Source organism: Sus scrofa, chromosome 13 (genome assembly GCF_054392235.1).
Source record: "Sus scrofa isolate SSC_HxYL_T2T_F1_AM1 chromosome 13, Sscrofa_HxYL_maternal_Yorkshire_Landrace_v2.0, whole genome shotgun sequence".
Classification (NCBI taxonomy): Eukaryota; Metazoa; Chordata; class Mammalia; order Artiodactyla; family Suidae; genus Sus; species Sus scrofa.
In genome coordinates, this window is record NC_139395.1 from 146751648 (window position 1) to 146774790 (window position 23143).

At 42.8% G+C, this 23143-nt stretch overlaps 1 long non-coding RNA gene across 2 annotated transcripts in view; it reads left to right on the forward strand.

The window, feature by feature from the left end:
- LOC110256395 (uncharacterized) overlaps positions 1-23143 on the forward strand; it is a 171548-nt gene that overhangs the window by 70811 nt on the left and 77594 nt on the right. The window contains exons 5-8 of one of the 2 annotated variants that reach the window (XR_014824572.1): positions 4401-4570; positions 5817-6076; positions 7358-7467; positions 8845-8961. This is a non-coding gene — a long non-coding RNA (uncharacterized LOC110256395). Of the gene's footprint in view, positions 1-4400; positions 4571-5736; positions 6077-7357; positions 7468-8844; positions 8962-23143 lie in introns of those variants that run through there. The other variant, XR_002337840.2, reaches the window with a different exon arrangement.

Genomic DNA, 23143 nt, shown 5'->3' on the forward strand with positions numbered 1-23143 from the left:
ACTTTCCATCTTGAATTACCTTCAGCATGAGGGTAGGAGAGTATAACAACAGTCCTGGATACACTTTTTCTCCTGAAACTAAAGTGTTTAACAGGTACATATCAGCAATAGCAGCGCTGGATAAATAGGTCTGAGTGAAGATCAGCAGAGACAGGGATCAGGCAGGGACTTTTCGGTGCACCTGCACAGACACACCTCGCAGTGTCCACACTGAATCAGACGGGGTTCATTGCATAGGTTAAAAGAGAATGGAAGAGTGATTGGAGCTGATGATTGATCATTTTCTTTCCCATCCAGGAAGTGATGCAACTTTGACCTTCAAGGTTCAGAGAAGTCTGTTTAGGACACAGCGAAATTGACAGCTTCAATCCCAACCACTGTGGAATTTCTAGGCTTTCATTAGTGCAGAAGAGATGGAGTGGGGAGAAGGTTTCAGGCCTTTATGGTTTCAAAGAACAAGGACAAGGGGCTGGAGGACTTTCCATGTCACATCTGCTTCTTCCCACTTCAGGAGTCTTTATGTCCTTCCCATCTTCGGCTGATTCAGACAGGGCTCTGGGGTCTGGGAAATGCCATGAGTCCCCAAATTCACCAAAGACAACTTGTTCCCGTGAGTTTGTTTGAAACCAGGCTGTTTGGAACTAGAGTATATGTCCCATGCAGTGAGTGTCCAGCCTGCCCACCAAGCCGATTGTTTTGTGTGTGTCTTTTTAGGGCCACATCTGTGGCATATGAAAGTTTCCAGGTTAAGGATCAAATTGGAGCTACACCTGCTGGCCTACACCACAGCCACAGCAATGCGGGATCTGAGCCGCGTCTGCGACCTACACCACAGCTCACGTACCAGATCTTTAACGCACTGAGCAAGGCCAGGGATTGAACCCACATCCCCAGGGATACTAGTCCAATTCATTACTACTGAGCCACAGGGGGAGCTCCCCGACCAAGTCTTTTAAATCTACCCATATAGCCTTAAAGTCCTGATAGTTCTGGGGACCCACCACCATGTTACCATGAGCAAACTCCTCTTACTCAGGGGGCAGTGGGGAGATGGGTTAACCTGTGCCCAGCAGCGTTCCCTCCGCACACACCACTGAGCACCTACTCTGGGCCAGGTCCTAACTGGGGAGAGACACAGAGATGGCCCCTCTACCTCAAGGGTCTCAGTTTAGGGGAGAACTCAGGACAGGAACCAAATACCTACACCTGAGACCAAAAGTGGTGCCATTAGGAGAGGTGTGAGTTGAGCGCAAAGGGGATTCACTTTGTCGCGTGGTGGGGGTGGTAGGAAATGGTCACAGCCAAGTGCAGTAGAAGCAGGGCACTGAGGCAAGAGGACACAGGGGGCTTTGGAGGAGGGGCTGGCCTGAGGCCAGGCAGGGAGGAGGGTGCATTCCAGGCCAAGGATCAGTGTAAGTGAAAATAGGATGAGCTTTTTCACCAGACTGCAGAAGGACGGGGACAAGGCAGGCACAGGGCCAGGGCAAGGCCCTGAGCTGGGAGAGGAGGCCTTTGTAGGAAGCCAGGCAGTGCTGGGCAGGAACATGAACACCAAGAGTCTCACAGGACACCCCGTGTTCCAGAAGCCTGGACACCCCGAGGCAGGCAGAGGTGGAATTCTCCAGGCAGCTTCTCTTAGCAACTTGCCCAGCTCCTCCCCAGGCTTCTCCTTTTCAGGTGGAGGGGCCCAGGGTCTGGACAGGCCAGCCCTGTCCACTTGGGAAGAGTCGAAGGGGGTCAGGGACAGAGTCTCCCTCCCACCTCTGGGGAGAGAAGGGGGTGCATCTTTCTCAGCTCCTCAGCCCGCCTTCTCCTCTGGGGCCTCAGAGGTGCCTCGGAGAGAGGGCCTCTTCTGTTGGGGACAAATCTTCTTCAGATCAGTGGGTTCATGCCCCCAAGGTTGTACAGATAACAGCACACAACCCTCATCCCCATCCCCCTGGTAGAGCTCTTTCTGGAGCAGCTGAAACAGTGTAAGTAACCTTCTATGCTTTCGCAGGGAGGTCAGAATTCAGAGCCAGCTGGCCAAGCCCTTTGAGTTCATTCTTCTGGATACCAGATGGGAGGGAGGTGCAGCAGGAGGTCTCCTAAAAGCAGACAGAAATGAGGGCTGGAGACAAAGTCTGCAGACAACCAGAGGCCTGCCTACCTGTAGCAGCTGAGGCTTGTTGGTTCTAATATCTGTTCTCCCCTGTTCCATGGGATATTTAGCTACGGATATAGCTGCTCAGAATAAAGACTACATTTTCCAGCATTTCTTGCAGTAGATATGGCCATGTGACTAAGATCTAGGCCAGGACATTTTCTTGAAGGGATGCACCTTTCTCCTTTTATTTCCCTCCTTCTTAGTGTCTGGAATGTGGATTTAATGGCTGGAATGGGAGCAGCCATTTGGGGCCATGAGGTAATCTTGGGTCTGAAGCAATATATAGAAAAGCGATGAGACAGAAGGTCACTGTGGGTTCTTGACTCCATGGGGCTGCTATACCGGCCCTGGGCCACCTACCTTGGGATTGTTCTGTGAAAAGGAAAGAGCCTTGTGTTATGCTTATGCCATTTGCTATCTCATTACTCTGGTATTAACTTAATATCAAACTTAGTATCACACCATTTCGCAAGGTGCACATCCAGCCTCCTCCAAGAAACATGGCCATAGCCCCCCCAAGTCCAAGTCGATCTCTCCTTCTCCTAGACCACCATTATAACACTGGTCATTATGGATAGAAAAGCATGGATAGTAGGTTGCTACTTGCAGAGCCCTTTCACATACATGTCTAAAAATTCGCCTCCTGTTTTCTGCACAACAGCCCTAGCTAGATATTACCTGCATACCGCAGGTAAGGAAGTGGCAGCTCAAAGGGGTAAATGGCTTTCTGGTTTGGCCACACTCTTCAGGTTAAATAAAAATTATTAATGCCTGTGTCCATCTTCCCTCCTGCCAGTGAGCTTCTCTGTGGCCCAGCGGGGGCTGATTCAACTCTGATTCCCTCCAGGGCTGAGGGCCCCACCCACAGCGGGTGCCGGGTAAATTTGTGCCGAATTGATTTGCTTTTAATGCAGCAGGTTCTCCTCCATCTGAGGATATTGATTTCTTCTAAACTGCCTTTCTCTGTTTGACATTCTCCAAGAAAGGGAGAAAAAATGCAAGAAAAAAGCTTGGTCCTTTTGGATAAATCTTTGGCCTTCAGAGGGCCAGGTGGCCAGGGCTTGGCAGTCCACAAAGGGGCCTGCTCTGGGGTGTCAGAGGACCCAGGACAAACTGCCGGGGACCCAGAGCTGGGGCAGCAAGAGGACAGGATGGGGGAGGAGGGGACTTCTGAAACTGGGGGCCCAGAAAGGACCCCAGCCTCCTCTGGGAGTGGAGAGGCAGGCCTGAGGAGCCCCGAGAAGGCAAAGAAAGGAGCTGGTTTCATAGCCAGATGATTTTTGCAAGTATTATTCCATTGAACCTCACAGCACTGCTCCAGAGTTGAGTGGCAGGCAGGTTCATCTTTTGAAAGAGATGGAGAGCTGCAGGAGGAGAAAGACAATGAAATCTAGCCACCCAGCTATAAGGAGAAAAACACTGCCCCAGATTTGCAAAGCTCCTGTGGGGAGGGAGGGACCTGAGGATTCTCCCTCATGATGGAAATAACTCTTCTCCCCCACATTCAACCAGGCTCTTCACTGGGTTCCAAGGCCAACAGCTTGGATCTGCCCAAAAATTCTTGGAGGACAGAGACAAATATTGCCCTTTTTAAAAGTTGGGGAGCCTGAAACCCAGAAAGGGAAGGTGACCCACCTAAGGTCATATGGCACCAAAGCTGAAGTCCCAAAGGCCTCCCCACCCCCACCCTGCACATGCAGCTTGCAGTGGATAAACCTGGAGAGAGTAGTTGGTCTCATCTGCTCACCAGCCCACAAACCCCTGGTGTTCCCTGCTGCTGTACTCAGTGCAGGGCCACAGAGGAGCGAAAGAGAGTGATGACAGGCTGGGCCCAGGCCAGGCCTTTCCTGAGGGGTTTGCAGAGCTAAGGAAAGATAGACGAAACAACCCAGGGTCAGCATGCCAACGATTCTAGCTGCAGCCCTTTAAAAAAGCTGCTTTCAGATGCCCAAGAAGGGCCCCTTCTGCAAAGCCAGACCCTGTCACCCCCGATGGGCTTTCCTGAGCTGCCCTGGAGTCTGCTCAGCCCCAGCAGCCACCAACCTGTCTGGTCACACTCTGCCAGGGTGCTGAGCAGTGTCATGTTCTCTTCCACAAGCCCATGGGCCTTCTGGGCCCCCACCTGCCCACCATTCTTCATAGATGTGCGAGTGCCATTTAAATAAAGAGCAGCATAAAGCCAACCCCAGAGGTAGTCTCAAAACTAATGAGAATCATAAGCCGAAAGGATCATGTTCCCTCTTGTGTCTTACAGCCACTTGCCAAGTGAGGGGCAGGCAGCCGTTCAGATCTCAGGGGCTGGAGAGCAAAGCGGAAGGGAGGGCACATACCTCACCCTCATCCTCAGCCCTTCTCTGTCCTCCCAGATGCTTCTAAGTGTGAGATGTGAAGGATGTGAAACGCTTGAAACGCAGGCCATGCCAGGTGCGTGAAAGAGATTCACTTTTTATGAACTCCAGCCCACAACATCCTCAGAGACAGCCCCTGGGACTGCAACATCTAAGTGCTTTCACACATGACCTTTATTCCTTCGATTTGCCCTTCACGGTGTTTCCACAGGATTATTACAGCATCATTCTCACTCCACTCCCCGCCCCCAGCCCTACTCCCCACTCCCAAGCACCTTCCCCTCTGCAGTGAGAAGGCCCCTTCTGAACCCTCAGTGGGTCTTTGCTCCCCTGCCTCCAACTCTTCCATGGTGGCCCAGAACCCAGGGCAGGCTCTAGGCCCTGACTACACAGCAGAATCACCTGGGAGCTTTAAAAAGCTATGGATGCTCAAGCCCCAACTAGATCAATTAAAACAGAATTTGGGGGATGGGGGTGGGCTCTAGTCATTTTTAAAAGCTCCTAGGTAGTTCAAGCATAGACCCACTGGCCTAAACGGTAAAGAGAAAGTTATCTCTTTCTAGAAGAATGCCAACTAACAAAACTAGAAGGAATTAGAGACTTAACAAACCACCCTTCGCAACCACTGAGCAGTGTCATGTTCTCTTCCACAAGCCCATGGGCCTTCTGGGCCCCCACCTGCCCACCATTCTTCATAGATGTGCGAGTGCCATTTATAGAAAAATTGACACCAGCAAGTCCACAGAGCCTAAAACCATTGGGAGAGAGGTCGCTGGGGAATAGGGTATTCACTTAGTTCCCAAGAGATACCCCACCTGTAGGGTATGAAGGGATTCGACTAGAACATTGAGATAATGTGGTCCCACCTCCACCTGGGAACAAATTCTTAGGCCGGCTTAGGACCCACTGAAAGAGATACTCCAGAACTTGGGGTTCCAGCAATGATTTAACACAGCCTCCAGGTGATTTGAGTTTGAGAACCACTACACTCGAGGACTTCTGGGGTGGGCACCCTGATGCACTGCGGAAACCTCCTTGGAAAGAGTGACTCATCTTCCCGGCTGCTGGGAGCACCGCCGGAAGTCCGTCTCCACTCCCGGCCTGTGGGCGGGGTGGGCGGGGTGGGCGGGGTGGGGCTGAAGAAAGCCGCCTGCAGCAAGGTCTCGCTCGCTCCTGGGTGTCCCACAGTGGGTGAGCGATCAACCCAGGGGTATAAATCTCTGGCTCGTCACCCCGCCACCCGCACTCCAGGGCCTCTGGAATCAGCTGAAGCCTCAGCTTCTTCCTTTATGCGATCCTGCTTCCGCCCTTTGCGCCCACAGGTGTGGATGCTAACAGCGCTCCCTAGTACACACCCCGGACGCTGAGCTTCACCTTGGAGTCCACTTCCAAGCGAGCCTCCCCTCCAAGCCACAGCCTCAGAGGGCTCGCTATGCGGTTGAGCCTCTCGTCTTCAGCAGTACCATCTTCCTCACCCTCCCCACTGCGCATCACTCACACTGCATGCAGAGCTGGGCGTTAAGAACTCTGCATGCATCATCCTGTTTCATTCTCAGACCCACCCAGGATCTCCGTCTCCCAGGTGAGGCTCAGAGTGGTTCCGCTGGAGGGTCAGGGCCTGTCTGATGCCAATATTTTTCTATCTACCAAGCTTCCCTTTTCTCACCCTCCCATCTCCCAGGAATGTCCCTATTTCTGAGGCGGGGTGGAGTTGGGGTGGGGATGTAGAGGGTCTGGGAGCAGGGTCTCTGAAACTCACTGACACACTCAACGAAGTGCTGGGCTGACCTCAGGCTGCCCACAATATCCCCAGAGCCAGAAGCCAGGGCTCCTGAGTCCCTCAGTCCTGAGGTAGAGAAAGCACAAATCTGTCTCTAAGGGTACCTGTGAGAGTGCCAGGAAGGAGAAAGGGGAGGGGGCACAGAGAGGGCCCCAGGAGAACAGGAGACTTCCTGAGGGAAATGAGGTGCTGGACACAAGGCAGACACCCAGAAAGACCAAATACTTGGTGGCAGCCAGGCCACAGAGCAGCCACAGCACAGAGACAGGGACAGAGCCCAAGCAGCCCTGCAGGCACAGCTGCTCTGGGAGGCTGAGTCAGGGGAGCTCTGTGTGTAGGGGGAGGGTTTATTCAGGCCCAGAAAGCAATGGCAACTGCTGCAGCTCTTTCCCAGAAAGAAAGAACCCAGGCTGAGCCCACCCTCCCTCCTGGGAGACCCATGGCGGGGAGGGAAGGGCAGGGGCCTAAGAAGCAGACAGGCTGCTGCTCAGCTCTGCTGCTGGCCAACTGGGAGGATTTGAGTTAGTAATGTAACATCATTAAGCCTCATAGTCTTCATCTGTTAAATTGGTGTGAGCTGCTCTCCTTTCAGAGTTTTTCATTAGATTTAAATAACGTGAGTGATGTAGAGCACCTGGGGCTGATGAGGCCCACAATGTTTGTTCCATCCTGTTTCACCTTACCCTATGGCTGGTGACTTGGAAATAAATATGGACCAATCACAATGACCCCTGGAATCAGGCAGGTCATACTGCAGGGGCCTTATCTGCAAACGGTTGTTACCCATCCTTGAAGATACTCTACAACAGCAATTCTTTAAAAAGGATTCTGTGGTGAAATAGATTTGAGATGTCTTAGAGGAAAAATAGACATAGTTCTCTCCTGCAGAACTTCTCAGAGCCTTTAATTTGTGCAAGAGAGGATTGCAAATCTCTGAGAAAGGGATTCAGGGTGGATATGGGGTTTTGCAAACATTTGCCTAAGAAACCTTTTGACTTCTGACCACAAAATCTTTTTTTTTTTTAATAGCCATTAACATGTTCTGAGATATGCTGATCTAAGTTCATTCCATTATTTTAACAGGTGGAAGGCCCAGAGAGATGAATTAACATATTCAGGATCACAGAGAAACAGAGCAGAGATGAAAACCCAGCCCTCCACCATTTCAAGAAGCCCTGGAAAATGGGAAAATGGTAGGAGGTATTTCCTGACATTCTTGAGGGAGCTGGGATGGCAGTGGGGGCAGGTACTGGTGAGTCAGAGGGGCCCCGCTTTGCTTCTCCAGTGGAATCAGGTTATACAACAGCCTGCTGCCATTCACCCATCATTGTTAGTTAATGCTGGTCTCTTCATATTCCCTGGTACCAATATCTGCCTGAGTTTCTTACCAGTAATTTCTTTATGATCTGAGATGTGTATCTAACTCTTCCCTCAGCCTAGCTGTCAATCAAGGCTCTATGAAAATAAGCAGTGTATCAGTGAGGAGTGGTGCTGTCAACCTCTAGTGCTGGGTGTGTATGTGCAGTTGGCAGGGGACCAAAGCCACTTAAAGGCATGAAGAGAATAAAAGGTATCCTCTTCCCTCTGCACAGAAGGCTTTCCTTCTGGCAAAATGGTAGAGATAGCCCACTTCTCCAGGCAAGCTCTTCCTTATCCAGGCTTAGGCAAGACTGAGCAGAGGGATGATCCATTTTAGCTAAGGAGAGACGTTTAGCAGCTAGAGCCAGGCCTTCCTCATGCTCTGCTGATCCTGCACTGGGACTGTGGTCTTTAGGCTCCAGTGACTGTCAGAAAGAGAGGGGCCTTCCAACTACCCAGCCAATTATCTAGCAGACAGCCATAAAACCAGTCAACAAGCAATCTATCCATTCATCCAACTGGAATCCAAGGGGAATATGCAAAGAATTGTATAAGCAGTGATGTTCTGGTATGTTTAATCACTGGCAGTATGAGGCAAAAACCCTGGTTCGTGGTGTTTGACAGTTTCTTTTTTTATATATATTCTAGTTCATTGACAATGTTTCTTCAGTTTCTGTTGTACAGCAGTGTGGTTCAGTCATACACAGTTCCCTGTGCTGTACATTGCCCATCCATTCCAAATGTAGCTGTTCCAACCCCAAACTCTCCATCCTTCCCACTCCTCTCCCCTCCCCCCAGCAACCACAAGTCTGGTCTCCATGGCCATAATCTGTCTGTAGATAGGTTCATTTGTGCCATATTTTAGATCCCTCATATAAGTGATATCATATGGTATTTGTCTTTTTCTGACTTCACTTAGTATGAAGGTCTCTGTTTCCAACTATGTTGCTGCAAATGGCATTTCATTTTTTATGGCTGAGTAGTATTCCATTGTGTATATGTACCACATCTTCTTAATCCATTTATCTGTGGATGGACATTTAGGTTGTTTCCATGTCTTGGCTATTGTGAATTGTGCTGTAATGAACATACGAGTGCATGTATCCTTTTCAAGGAAAGTTTTGTCCAGGTACATGCCCAGAGTGAGATTGCTAGATCCTATGGTAGTTCTATATTTAGTTTTCTGAGCTACCTCTATACTATTTTCCTAGCGATTGTTCCAGTTTACATTCCCACCAACAGTGAAGGAGGGTTCCCACTTCTCTACACCCTCTCCAGCGATTGGTATTTATGGACTTGTTAACGATGGCCACTGTGACCAGTGTGAGGTAGTATTTCATTGTAGTTTTGATTTGCATTTGTCTAGTAATTAGTAATGCTGAGCATTTTTTTCATGTGCCTGTTGGTCACCTGTATTATCTTCTTTGGAAAAATATTTATTTAGCTCTTCTGCCCATTTTTGAATTTGTTTTTTGTTTTGTTTTGCTGTTCTGTGAGTTTGTGTATTTTGGAGATGAAGTCTTTGTCTGTTGCATTGTTTGCAAAGATTTTCTCCCATTCTAGAGCTGTCGTTTTGTTTTGTTTTAGGTTTCCTTTGCTATGCAAAAGCTTTTGAGTTTAATTAGGTCCCATTGGTTTTTTTTTGTTTGTTTGTTTGTTTGTTTGTTTCTATTGACCATATTCCAGGAGGTGGATCAAACAAGAAGTTGCTGTGATTTTATGTCAGAGAGCATTCTGCTTGTGTTTTCCTTTAGGAGTTTTATAGTATCTGGCCTTATATTTAGGTCTTTAATCCATTTTGAGTTTATTTTTGTGTATGGTGTTAGAGAGTGTTCTAATTTCATTCTTTTACATGTAGCTGTCCAATTTTCCCAGCACTACTTACTGAAGAGACCACCTTTTTTCCACTGTATGTTCTTGCCACCTTTGTCATTGATAGTTGACCATACGTGCTTGGGTTTATTTCTGGGCTTTCTATCCTGTTCCATTGATCTATATTTCTGTTTTTGTGCCAGTACCATATTGTTTGGATAACTGTAGCTTTGTAGTATTGTCTGAAGTCAGAGAGCCTGCTTTCTTCCGTTTCCATTTTTCTTTTTCAGTGTTGCATTGGCTATTTGGGGTATTTTTTGTTTTTATAAAAATTTTAAAATACTTCGTTTGGTTCTGTGAAGACTGTCCTTGATAATTTGATATGGATTGCATTGAATCTGGCCAATTTCTATGACATAAATATTCCCACTGTGGTTGAATTCAAGCTACCAAAACAATGTCACCAAGGCAGAGTGGGGAAAGATGCACAATGGCCTGTTTTTAGATGATATTTCCACCACACAGATACAGATAACTTCAATAGCATAGATAATTGTAAAATGGTATAAAATAATTATAAGGTGGTAAGTTTTGAGTATTGGTTATTTTTGCTTTTAAGATAATTTAATTGAAGTTTATATAGTTTAATCTTAAATGATGGTTGCATCTAACAACCTAAAAGGTGGTTCTGATCACTCATTCCAATGCAAGGGTGTATGTGTGTGATGTGGTGGGGAGGGATCACTTTGCCAACTAGCAGTTCTCCAGATACCACCTGGGTGTTGTACAATGTAACTCAGTTTGGACACTCTATCCAGAGGTAGCATCAGATCCCTCAGGTTAAGGGCTCAGTCCCACAGGACTTCCCCCACAAGCCCAAGTTCCAATACCAGTCACAAGTCCAGATTTGTTACCCATGCTTGTGACAAATCAGCTGTAAATCAGAGGTTCCCATGATCACCTTTCTTGGGTTTGATTAATTTGCTAGTGTGGTTCACAGAATTCAGATAAACATTTCACTTACTAGATAACCAGTTTGAAAGGTTGTAACTCAAGACCAACCAGATGGAAAAGCTGCATAGGACAAGGTACTGTGGGAAGGGATCTCAGGCCCTAATAAGGTGAGGTATGCCATTCTACCTGAAGCTCCATGTGTTCCACCGGGAAGCTTGCCAAACCCCATCTTTCTGGTATTTTGTGGAGGTTTCAAACAGAGGCATGATTGATTAAATCATTGGCAACTGATTCAACCTCCAGCCTATCTTCCCTCACCTTTTCCCCAGGAGGTTGAGGGGGGAGACGTGGCTTGAAAGTTCCAACCTCCAGTCATGGGTTATTTCCCCTGGCAATCATCCCCCATCCTTCAGTCACCTAGGGGCATCTCAAAAGTCACCTCGCTAACAACAAAAGATACCTTTATCTATCACTTAAGGGTTTTAGAAGCTTAGAAAGTTCTAGAAACTGAACTATTTATTTCTTATAACAAATCACAATACCACAGAACCAGATTGCACAACTCTTGACAAATTAACAATCAAACTCTTGCAAGCTGGTATGAGCCAGCTCCAGCACAAAGTAAATTTGAGGCACAGGAGATAAAGTAGTTTTGTTCATTTTGTTTTTACTGGGGGCAGGTGTTAAAAAGGGATTGCTAGTGATATGACAGCCAATAAGTTTTAAATCTGTGCTGGGGGAGAGAAGACCAGTCTGATTTTGGTGAGTGTGAATTATATAGTTTAAAAAGCCATCTTTAATTCTATTTCATTCATGTACCAGAATAACTTCAACCTAATGGTTTTTTAAAATTTTTCAGTTATAGTTGATTTACAGTATTGTGTCAATATCTGCTGTACAGCAGTGACCCAGTCATACATGTATACACATTCTTTTTCTTTTTGGGGGCAGGGCTTTATCTGTATTTTTTTTTTTGTTGATTTACAATGTTCTGTCAAATTCTGCTGTACAGCAAAATGACCCAGTTGTGTATGTAAATATATACACATTTTTTCTCATTATCTTCTATCATGTTCTATCACAAGAGATTGGATATAGTTCCCTATGATATATAGTAGCACCTCATTGTTTATCCATTCTAAATGTAGTAGTTTGTATCTGCTAACTCCAGACTCCCAGTCCATCCCACTACCTCCCCCTTGGCAGCAAAAATCTATTCTCCATGTCTGTGAGTCTTTCTTCTGTAGATAGGTTCATTTGTGTCACATTTTAGATTCCACATATAAATGATATCATATGGTATTTGTCTTTCTCTGACTTAACTTCACTTAGTATGAGAGTCTCTAGTTCCATCCACATTGCTGCAAATGGCATTATTTTGTTCTTTTTTATGACTGAGTAGTAGTCCATTTTGTATATGTACCACATCTCCTTAATCCATTATCTGTTGATGGACGTTCAGGTGTTGTCATGTCTTGGCTATTGTGTATAGTGCTGCTATGAACATTCAGGTGCATGTATCTTTTTGAATTCTAGTTTTGTCTGGGTATATGCCAAAGAGTGGGATTTCTGGGTCCTAGGGTAGTTCTAAATTTAGTTTTCTGAGTTATCTCATGTTTTCCATAGTGGTTGTACTAATTTACATTCCCACCAACAGTGTAGGAAGGTTCCCTTTTCTCCATACCCTCTCCAGCATTGTTATTTGTGTACTTATTAATGATGTCCATTCTGATCAGTGCAAGGCAGTATTTCATTGTAGTTTTCATTCACATTTCTCTGTTAGTGATGTTGAGGATATGTTGGCCATCCATATGTCTTATTTGGAGAAATGTTTAATTAGGTCTTCTGCCTGTTTTTTGATTGGGTTGTTTTTGTTGTTGTTTAGTTGTATGAGTTGTTTGTATATATTGGAGATTAAACCCTTGTCAGTTGCATTGTTAGCAACTATTTTCTCCCATTCCATAGGTTATCTTTTCATTTTATCATTTCCTTTGCTGTGAAAAAACTTAAGTTTTTGCTTCTATGTATATTGCCTTGGGAGACTGACCTAAGAAAACATTTATACAGCTGATGTCAGAGAATGTTTTGCCTATGTTCTCTTCTGGGAGTTTTATGGTTTCTTAAGTCTTTAAGCCATTTTTAGTCTATTTTTGTGCATGGTGTGAGGGTATGTTGTAGTTTCATTGATTTACATGCAGCCATCTATTTTTCCTAGCACCACTTTCTGAAAAGACTGTTTTTTCCCCATTTTAAATTCTTGCCCCCTTTGTTGAATGTTAATTGACTGTAGGTGTCTGGATTTATTTCTAGGCTCTCTATTTAGTTCCATTGGTCCACATGTCTGTTTTTTGTACCAGTACCACAATGTCTTGATTACTCTGGCTTTTTAATATTGTCTGAAGTCTGGGAAAGTTATCCTTCTGTTTTGTTTTTTTCCCTCAGGAAAGCTTTGATAATGCTAGGTCTTTTATGTTTCCATTTGAATTTTTGGATTGTTACAGTTCTGTGTGAAAAACATCATGGGTAATTTGATAGGTGATTGCATTAAATCTATAGATTGTTTTGGGTAGTATGATCTTTTAACAATATTCTTCCAATCCAGGAGCATGGAATATCTCTCCAATTCTTTGAATCCTCTTTAATTTCCTTGATTTAATGTTTTATTGTTTACAGTATATAGGTCTTTTCACCTCTTGGTTAGGCTTATTCTTAGGTATTTTATTTTTGGGGGGTGCAGTTTTAAAAGATATTTTTAAATATTCCTCTTCTAATATTCCATTGTTAATATTCAGAAATGCAGCCAATTTCTGAATGTTAATCTTGTGTCTGGCTATTTTATTGAACTAGTTTATCAGTTTGAGTAATTTTTGGGTAGAGCCCTTAGGGTTTTCAGCATATAGTATCATGTCATCCGCAAAGAGTGGCAAGTTTTACCTCTTCTTTTCCAATTTGGGTACATTTTATGTTCATTGGCTAATTGCAGTGGCTAGGACTTCCAGTACTATGTTGAATAAAAGCAGTGAAAGTGGGCATCCTGTCTCTTCCAGATTTTAGTAGGAAGGCTTTCAGCTTTTCTCCATTGAGTATTATATTGGTATAGGTTTGTCATAAATGGCTTTTATTATGTTCCCCTCTATACCCGCTTTGGTAAGAGTTCTTACCATGAATGGATGTTGGATTTTTGTCAAATGCTTTTTATGCATCTATTGAAATGATCATGTAGATTTTGTTCTTGTATTTTTTAATTTTTATTTTTTCTATTATAGTTGGTTTATAGTGTTCTGTCAGTTTTCTACTGTACAGCAAAGTGACCCAGTCTCTCTCTCTCACACACACACACACACACACACACACACACACACACACACACACATATATACACATTCATTTTCTCACATTATCCTCCATCCTGCTCCATCACAAGTGGCTAGATACAGTTCTCTGTGTTATACAGTAGAATCTCATTGCTTATCCACTCCAAATGCAATAGTTTGTGTCTATTAACCCCAGATTCCCCGTCCATCTCATGCCCTCCCCCTCCCCCTTGGCAACCACAAATCTGTTCTCCAAGTTCCTTTTCTGTGGAAAGGTTCATTTGTGTCATATATTAGATTCCAGATTTAAGTGATATCATATGGTATCTGTCTCTTTCTGGCTTAGTTCACTTAGTGTGAGAGTCTCTAGTTCCATCCATGTTGCTGCAAATGACATTATTTTGTGGGTTTTCTTGGCTGAATGGTAATATTCCATTGTGTGTATGTACCATATCTTCTTAATCTGTTTATCTATTGATAGGCATTTAGCTTGTTTCCATGTCTTGGCTATTGTGAATACTGCTGCAATGAACATGCAGGTGTATGTAACTTTTTCAAGGAAAGTTTTATCTGGATATATGCCCAGGAGTGAGATTGCTAGATCCTATGGTAGTTCTATATTTAGTTTTCTGAGTTATCTCCATGCGTGTTTTCTGTAGCGGTTGTACCAATATTCATTCCCACCAACAGTGTAAGAGGGTTCCCTTTTCTCGACACCCTTTCCAGCATTTATTATTTGTGGAATTATTCGTGATGGCCAATCTAACTGGTATGAGGTGGTACCTGGTAGTTTTGATTTGCATTTCTCTCATAATCAGCGACGTTGAGCATTTTTTTCATGAGCTTGTTGGCCATCTGTACATCTTCTTTGGATAAATGTCCTTTCAGGTCTTTTGCCCATTTTTCAGTTGGGTTGTTGGGTTTTTTTGCTGTTGAGTTGTATAAGTTGTTTTTATATTTTAGAGATTAAGCCCTTGTCATTTGCATCATTTGAAACTATTTTCTCCCATTCTATAGGTTGTCTTTTAGGGTTTTTTTTTTTTATGGTTTCCTTTGCTGTGCAAAAGTTTGTCAGTTTGATTAGGTCCCATTTGTTTACTTTTGCTTTTATTTCTGTTGCCTTGGGAGACTAAACTAACATTTGCACTATTGGTGTCAGAATGTTTTACCTATGTTCTCTTCTAGGATTTTGATGGTGTCTTGTCTTTAAGTCTTTAAGCCATTTTGAGTTTATTTTTTTGCGTAGTGTGAGTGTGTGTTGCAGTTTCATTGATTTGCATATGGCTGTCCAGTTTTCCCAGCACCACTTGCTCAAGAGACTATCTTTTTCCCATTGTATATTCTTGGCCTCCTTTGTCAAAGATTAATTGACCATAGGTGCCTGGGTTTATTTCTGGGTTCTCTATTCTGTTCCATTGGTCTGTACGTCTGTTTTGGTACACGTACCACACTGTCTTGATTACTGTAGTTTTGTGATATTGCATGAAGTCTGGGAGAGTTATGCCTCCTGCTTGGTTTTTGGTCTTCCTCAGGATTGTTTTGGCAATTCTGTGTCTTTTGTGGTTCCATATAAATTTTTGGATTGTTTTAGTTCTGCAAAAAATGTCATGGGTAACTTGATAGGGATTGCATTGATCTGTAGGTTGCTTTGGGTAGTGTGGCCATTTTTATGATATTAATTCTTGCAACCCAGGAGCTTGGAATAATCTTTCCATTTCTTTGAATCTTCTTTAATTTCCTTGATTAAATGTTTCATAGTTCTCAGCATCTAAGTCTTTCACCTCTTTGGTCAGGTTTATTCCAAAGTATTTAATTTTTGGGGGGTATGATTTTAAAAGTTACGTTTTTTATATTCCTTTTCTAATATTTCATTGTTAGTATACAGAAATGCAAGAAATTTCCAAATGTTTTTATTTTTTTTCATAATGACTTTTATTTTTTCCATTATATCTGGTTTACAGTGTTCTGTCAATGATTTCCGAATGTTAATCTTGTATCCTGCTACTTTGCTAAATTCGTTGAGCAATTCAAGTAGTTTTTGTGTGGAGTCCTTAAGATTTTCCATATATGGTATCATGTAATCTGCATAGAGTGACAATTTTACCTCTTCTCTTCCAATTTGGATACACTTTATTTCTTTTGTTTGTCTGATTGCTGTGGCTAGGCCTTCCAATATTATGTTGAATAAAAGTGGTGAGAGTGGGCATCCTTGTCTTGTTCCCTATTTTAGTGGGAAGGCTTTTCAGCTTTTCTCCATTGAGTATTATATTTGCTGTGGGTTTGTCATAAATGGCTTTTATTACATTAAGTTATGTTCCCTCAATACCTTGGTAAGAGTTTTTATCATGAATGAATGTTGGACTTTGTCAAATGCTTTTTCTGCATCTATTGAAATGATCATGTGGTTTTTTGACTTTTCTTTTGTTAATGCGGTGTATGATGTTGATTGATTTGCATATTTTGAACCATCCTGGTGAACTTGGGATGAATCCCACTTGGTCGTGGTGTATGATCTTTTTTATGTGTTGTTAGATTTGGTTGGCTAAAATTGTGTCGAGAATTTTTGCATCTCGGTTTTGATGTAGTTTGTTATACAGCTACAGAAAACTGGCATGGGGTGTGGGCTCCCTCAAAGGGAGCATGATGAGGCCAAAGAGCTCAGCCTCTAGGACCAGAAAGGCTTAAGGTATATTCTTGTTCTGTCACTCTCTAACCGTGTGACCGTGTATGATACTGATTTTTGCATACGTTGAACCATACTTGTTGTGAACCTTGGTCGTGGTATATGATCTTTTTTATATATTGTTGGATTCAGTTGGCTAAAATTTTGTTAATTTTTGCATCTATTTTCATCAAAGATATTGGCCTGTAATTTTCTTTTTTGGTAGTACGTTTGTCTGGCTTTGGTATTAGGTTGATGGTGGCATCATTGAATGTCTTTGGGAGTATTCCTTCAACCTTCTGGAAAAGTTTGAGATGTGAGTAAGTTCCTCTTTGTATGTTTGGTAGAATTCACCTGTGAAGCCTCTGGTCCTGGACTTGTGTTTGTAGAGAGTGTTTTTGTTATATATTCAATTTCATTTCTAGTGCTCGGTCTATTCAGTTGATCTGATTCTTCTTGATTCAGTTTTGGCAGGCTGTAAAGTCTCTAGAAAATTGTCCATCTCTTCTAGGTTATCAAATTTGTTGACATACAATTGTTCATAGTTTTCTCTTACGGTTTTTTTGTATTTCCACAGTATTCATTGAGATTTCTCCTTTTTCATTTCTTATTCTGTTTATTTGGGTTTTTTTCTCTCCTCTTGGTGGGTCCAGTCAGAGGTTTGTCAGTTTTGTTTACCTTTTCGAAGAGCCAGCTCTTGGTTTTATTGATGATTTATTTTTTTCAGGGCCACACCAGCAGCATATGGAGTTTCCCAGGCTAGGGGCCAATCAGAGCTACAGCTGCCAGCCTAAGCCATAGCAATGCAGGATCCAAGGCATGTCTGTGACCTACACCACAGCTCATGGCAATGCCGGATCCTTAACCCACTGAGTGAGGCCAGGGATTGAACCTGCAACCTCATGGTTCTTAGTCGGATTCATTTCCACTGTGCCATGACAGGAATTCTCACTCTCTCTCTCTCACTCTCACCAACACCAGATCTTTAACCCACTGAATGAGGTAAATAATTAAGCCTGCATCCTCATGCATACTAGTTGGGTTCATTACCACTGAGCCACAATGGGAACTCCCAATCTTATTTCTAAAAACCAGTGATATCTTCCCTACCCTTCTTCATACTCCTCAGAAATGGTCTCTGTAAAGGCCTTTACTTTCCTTCTAGTATTTCCCTCCATATTTCTAAACAATATGCATCTTGCTCTTTTCTAATGATCAATTTTATATAATATCTTTTAACTTCTTACAATAATGATTTGAATTTTACATCCCTTCCCCCCTCTCCTTACATGTGAGTTTTAGAGAAATGTGCAGTAATATCTTATTTATACAATTATGTTAATAATATTCATTGATGGGCCAAGTGTATGTATTTTCTTTCTTTAATTAAATGAAAATAACTCCAGCCTAAAAAGTTTTAGTTCTCTTTTACCATCTGGCTATATCTTCCTATACCATCTAAGGCCTATCAATATAAATTTTTAGTCAAATATGTCACTAAATTTATCAGTTGTACCCCCACAATCCCCCTTTGACTGCCTCCTCAAAACTATACTATACTCTGTTCTCCAGGCATGCTGTACAGGTGAGTGTTCCCTTTAACCTTAATTGGCCCTCTTGCCTCAATCCCATGAATGATCCTTTCTTGATTCTCTCCATCATTGTGGTGGAGCTTTTCTTCTAAAAGCCTCCTGTGAAACATGTGGGAGGAAAATATTCTGAGATTTTGTGTGTTGGAAAACATCTTTGTTCCAGCCTCACACTTGACTAGAATTTTTTAGTATTTTTATCTCTGGCACTGTTTAAATTTTTTTTTTAATTTTCTTATTATGGCCTCATCTGTGGCATATGGAATTCTTGTACCAGGGATTGAATCTGAGCCACACCTGTGACGTGTGCTGTAACTGCAGCAATGCCAGATCCTTAACCTATAGCAGGAACTCCTATCTCTAGCACTCTTAAATTTCATGTTGATTGCACTGATTTAGGACTTCTTGCATTCTTTGGAGTGAGCATTATGTCCCCTAGTTATTTTCTTATATTTTCTTACATATCTTATACTATTCTTTTGGTAATATCCTCTTTATTACTTTCTCTGATTTCTCTTCTTAGAACTCCTACTGGATCTGCTGATTTTAAGAACATCTTCACTGTTTTCCACCTTTGTTCCCCCCACCACTAGTTCCTGGAAATTTCCCTAAATTTATCATCCAACCCTGTAATTAAATTTTTTTATTTTAGCTAGCATTTCTGATTTCCAAGAATATATTGTGATCTCTGGCTGTTTTTTGTTTTTTTTTTTTTTAATGTAGTTTCTATTTCTGTCTCATGGATTTAAAACAATCTCATCTTTCTGAGGATTTTATTTTGACATTTAAAAAAATCTCTTAGGTACTATTTGCTTCTTCTGGGTATTTTTTGTTTGTTTTTTGGTTTTTTGTTTGTTTGTTTGTTTTTCTTCTTCTGATTGTCTTGGTCTCTTGTATTTTGTGTAGATGCTTTCCTCAAATATTTGCTGGAACTCGACAGTGCCTTTGTGGCCAAATGTTATAGGAAACTTTGGGCACGAGTAAGATTAGGAGACTGGAGAGCTTCCTTGTGGGGTGATTAGGTGATCACTGGTATTTTCACGTTGTGTCCGCAGAGTCAGTAGCTACAGGTATTCGTGGGCACTTCAGTTTCTCCAGAGACTAGAAAGCTCCTCCTCTTCCTGTCTGCCCAAGGATAGATGCTAGCTTCTGGGAAGGAGCTTAGTTTGTTGTTCCTAGGGCTTCATCCCTGCTCCCTGCTCTCAGGCCTCCCTGATTCATTATCCAGAGAATAAAGTTCCAGTTTCCTACCAGATTGGAGAAAGGGTACTTTCTAGTGAGGATCTGGGTAAGGACTACTTCTCCTTACACAGATTTTCAGACACTCCCTGCCCCTACCCCTGCCCAGTTTTCAGCCTCCATTTCCCTGGCCTCACTCCCATCATTCCTGTCTAGTACCTCTAACTCCTGTTCCCTACAGGGGTTCTGCAAGGTAGACCAGCTCCCTTCCTGCCAGTATCCTCCGCCTTCACTTAGGTTGGGGCTTCTCCTTTCTGCTAAGTTTATTTCTTATTTCTCTATCTACTTCCCATCTTCATATATTGTTGTTTGGAGTTACAGACATCTCCTCACTTCACCAGACTTGGAGTTTTATTTTAGGTTTTTGTTTTGTTTTGGAGGCAATTTTAAAGAGGAGAAGGAAGGGTGTGATATGTCCTCACCTAGCATCTTGAAACCACAAATCTGACTCAGAAGAATAGCCCATAACCAGCCTCTCCCCTGAACTCTGTCAGTATGTTTGAGATCTACACTTGGTTGCTTTAATAAACATCTCCCATTTGTCATCAGTAAGACACTATTTCTTCTCCCCTAAAAAAAGAACTACTTCAAGACTACTTCTAAGTCTTCTGTCTTAATAAAGGCCAATTGCTTGAGCCAAAAACACAAGAGAAAGCTGTAATTCCCCTCTTGTATTCATCCCAGCCTGACTGTGGGCCTCTTTCATGGCAAGACCTGGCTGCTTTCTCTTCAAAGTAAAACCTTCTCTTTCCTTTCTTGTTCCTCCTTAACCAGTCACCAACCCAAGCCTACACCTTTCTATCACCTTCTGCCTAAACTATTGTATCTCCTCCTTATCGGTCTTCCTTGTGACACTCTTGCCCACCTACAATTTCTATATAACAACCAGATCATGTCATTTCGCTGTTTGAAATTCTCCAGTGTCTTCCCATCACACTTCAGATAAAAACCCTACTACTCCTCCCTGTGGCTAATGAGGCCCTCCTGATATGACCTCTAACTCTTACCCTACCTCCTCCCCTGGCCCTCTTCTCTGTCCTCAGCCACTCTGGCCTTCTAACAGTCCCTCAACAAGTGTTGCTTTTTTCTTTTAAGTGAGTTTATTCATTTTTGTCTTTTATCTTTTTAGGGCCACACCCATGGCATATGGAAGTTCCCAGGCTAAGGGTCCAATCAGAGCTGTTGCTGCCAGCCTATGCCAGAGCCACAGCAATGCCAGATCTGAGCCATGTCTGCGACCTACACCACAGCTCATGGCAACACTGGATCCTTAACCCACTGAGCAAGGCCAGGGATTGAACCCACAACCTCATGGTTCCTAGTTGTTTCCACTGCACCATGACAGGAATTCCCTGGCTTTTTTCTTCCTTGGTGCCTTTGCTCTTGCTGTTTCCTCTGCCTGGCATCCTCTTCCCCAAGGTTTCACAAACCCTCCTCCTCCTTGTTCAGTTCTTGGTTCAGATGTCAACAACTCAGAGAGGACTTCCCTGAGCATTCATCCTAAAGAGCATCTCCCACTCCAGTAGCTACTGAATCACTATCCACTCATCTCTGTGTAAGATGATCCGGCTTGTTTATTGGTTTACATCTTTGTTACCTGTTTCTTCCCATTAGAAGATAAGTTCCATGAGGGCAGGGACCATGTCTATCTTGATCACTACTATATCCTAGTGCTTAGAGCAGTGTTTGATATACAGTAGGAACTGATATAAGAGTTGAGAGCCAGGAGTCCTTTCCTATCATACTAGTTTTATGATTTTCAAGCTAGGCAAGCATAAACAATTAACTCGACCTCTCTGAGCCTCGGTTTACCCTTTGTGTACCATGTGGATAATTGTCTCTGTTCCGTCTTTGATGGCAGGGGTGGGGGCAGGGAGGTGGTTGGTACACTGCTGTAAGACTGAGTGAGGTTGTGAAAGTGAAGGCCCTTTGTAAGTGCTTGTTTAGGAACCCTCATGAAGTACTGTGAACACATACAGAAAGGCTGTCACCTGCAACTACTTCCCCTACTGTTCTCTCTTATCCCTAAAAGAACCAGAAGTGAAAAGAGGGCTATAAATGGGTGAGGGTAACTGGGTAGAATGCCTTATTTTAGAGGGGAAAGCCCCCACCGTCATTTATACAGCAGGAAGCAGCTGGCTGGCATTTCTAGTTATATGCTTCAGACCTCAGGCCGACAGGGCTCCTGCACTACCTCGACTGGGCTGAGCAATGCAGTGGCCCAGGCACAGCAAGTTGAACCCAGAGAGAGCTTAAGCCCATCTCTGACCAAAGACTTCCTGGACTGCACTCATTCAACCATAGTACAGAGCAATGATAGTGCTCGTTTGTTGTTGTAATACTCTTCTACAGAAACAATTTTATTTCTCTGATCATATTTTTACTGTACATATGAATATGAGTACTTCAAAATCAATTGTCAAAATATTTGAGTCGGTAGTATCATGAAGCACCTGCAAGTATTTATGGAGATTGATACTTTCTTATCCCTATTGTTTGTGAGATATGATTATCCAGACCATCTTTTTAAAAATTTACACTTTTATACTAAGGGAAAAAAATTGTTTTGGGTTCCTTTCTCTAGGTGTGGACTTAATTGAAACTTGAAGTTACTAAAAGTGAAAATATTGAAATATAACCAATTTATATAAACAGGCAAAATAGCATTTTGAAACTCTTTGCAAGAAATTTACTGACGTCAGAGTTCCTGTCATGGTGCAGCGGAAGCGAATCTGACTAGGAACCATGAAGCTGAGGGTTTGATCTCTGGCCTCACTCAATGGGTTAAGGATCCAGCATTGCCATGAGCTGTGGTGTAGGTCACAGGCATGGCTCAGATCTGTCATTGCTGTGGCTCTGACATAAGCCAGCAACAACAGCTCTGACTAGACTCCTAGCCTGGGAACCTCCATATGCTGTGAGTGTGGGCCTAAAAAGACAAAAAAAAAAAGAAATTTACTGACATCTGTCCTACTGTTTTATGATGTGTTTGCTCAATATACCCACCTTCCATGATTATATCAGATCTTTTTTCAATTTAATTTTTAATTTATATTGGAGTATAGTTGATTTACAATGTGTTAATTTCAGGTATACAAAAGTGATTCAGTTATATATATATGTATATATACACACAAATATATATATATATCCATTGTTTTTAAGATTCTTTTCCCATATAGGTTATTGCAGAATACTGAATAGAGTTCCCTGCGCAATGCAGCAGGTCCTTGTTGATCATATCTATTTTATATAGTAGTGTATTTATGTTAATCTCAAAATCCTAATTATCCCTCTCCCCACCTTTCCCATTTAATAACTGCAAATTGTTTTCAAAGTTTGTGAATGTTTCTGTTTTGTAAATAAGTTCATTTGTATCTTTTTTTAGATTCCATATATAAGTGACATTATGATATTTGTCTTTGTCTGACTTTACTTAGTATGATAATTTCTAGGTTTGCCTGTGTTGCTGCAAGTAGCGTTATTTCCTTTTTATGGCTAAGTAATATTCCATTGTATATATGTACCACATCTTTATCCCATTCCTCTGTCAATGGACATTTAGGTTACTTTCATGTCTTGGCTATTGTGAATAGTGCTGCAGTGAATATTAGGGTGCATATATCTTTTTGAATTATGGTTTTCTCTAGATAGATGCTGAGGAGAGTGGGATTGCTGGATCCTATAGTAGTCTATATTTAGTCTTCTGAGGTATCTCCATGTGGTTTTCCACAGTGGTCATACCAATTTACATTCCCACCACCAGTGTAGGAGGGTTCCCCTTTATCCATACCCTCTCCAGCATTTGGTATTTGTTTAATAGTTAATGATAGCCATTATGACTAGTGTGAAGAGGTACCTCATTGTAGTTTTGTTTTGCATTTCTCTAATAAATAGTGATGTTGAGCATTTTTTCATGTGCCTGTTAGCTATCTGTATA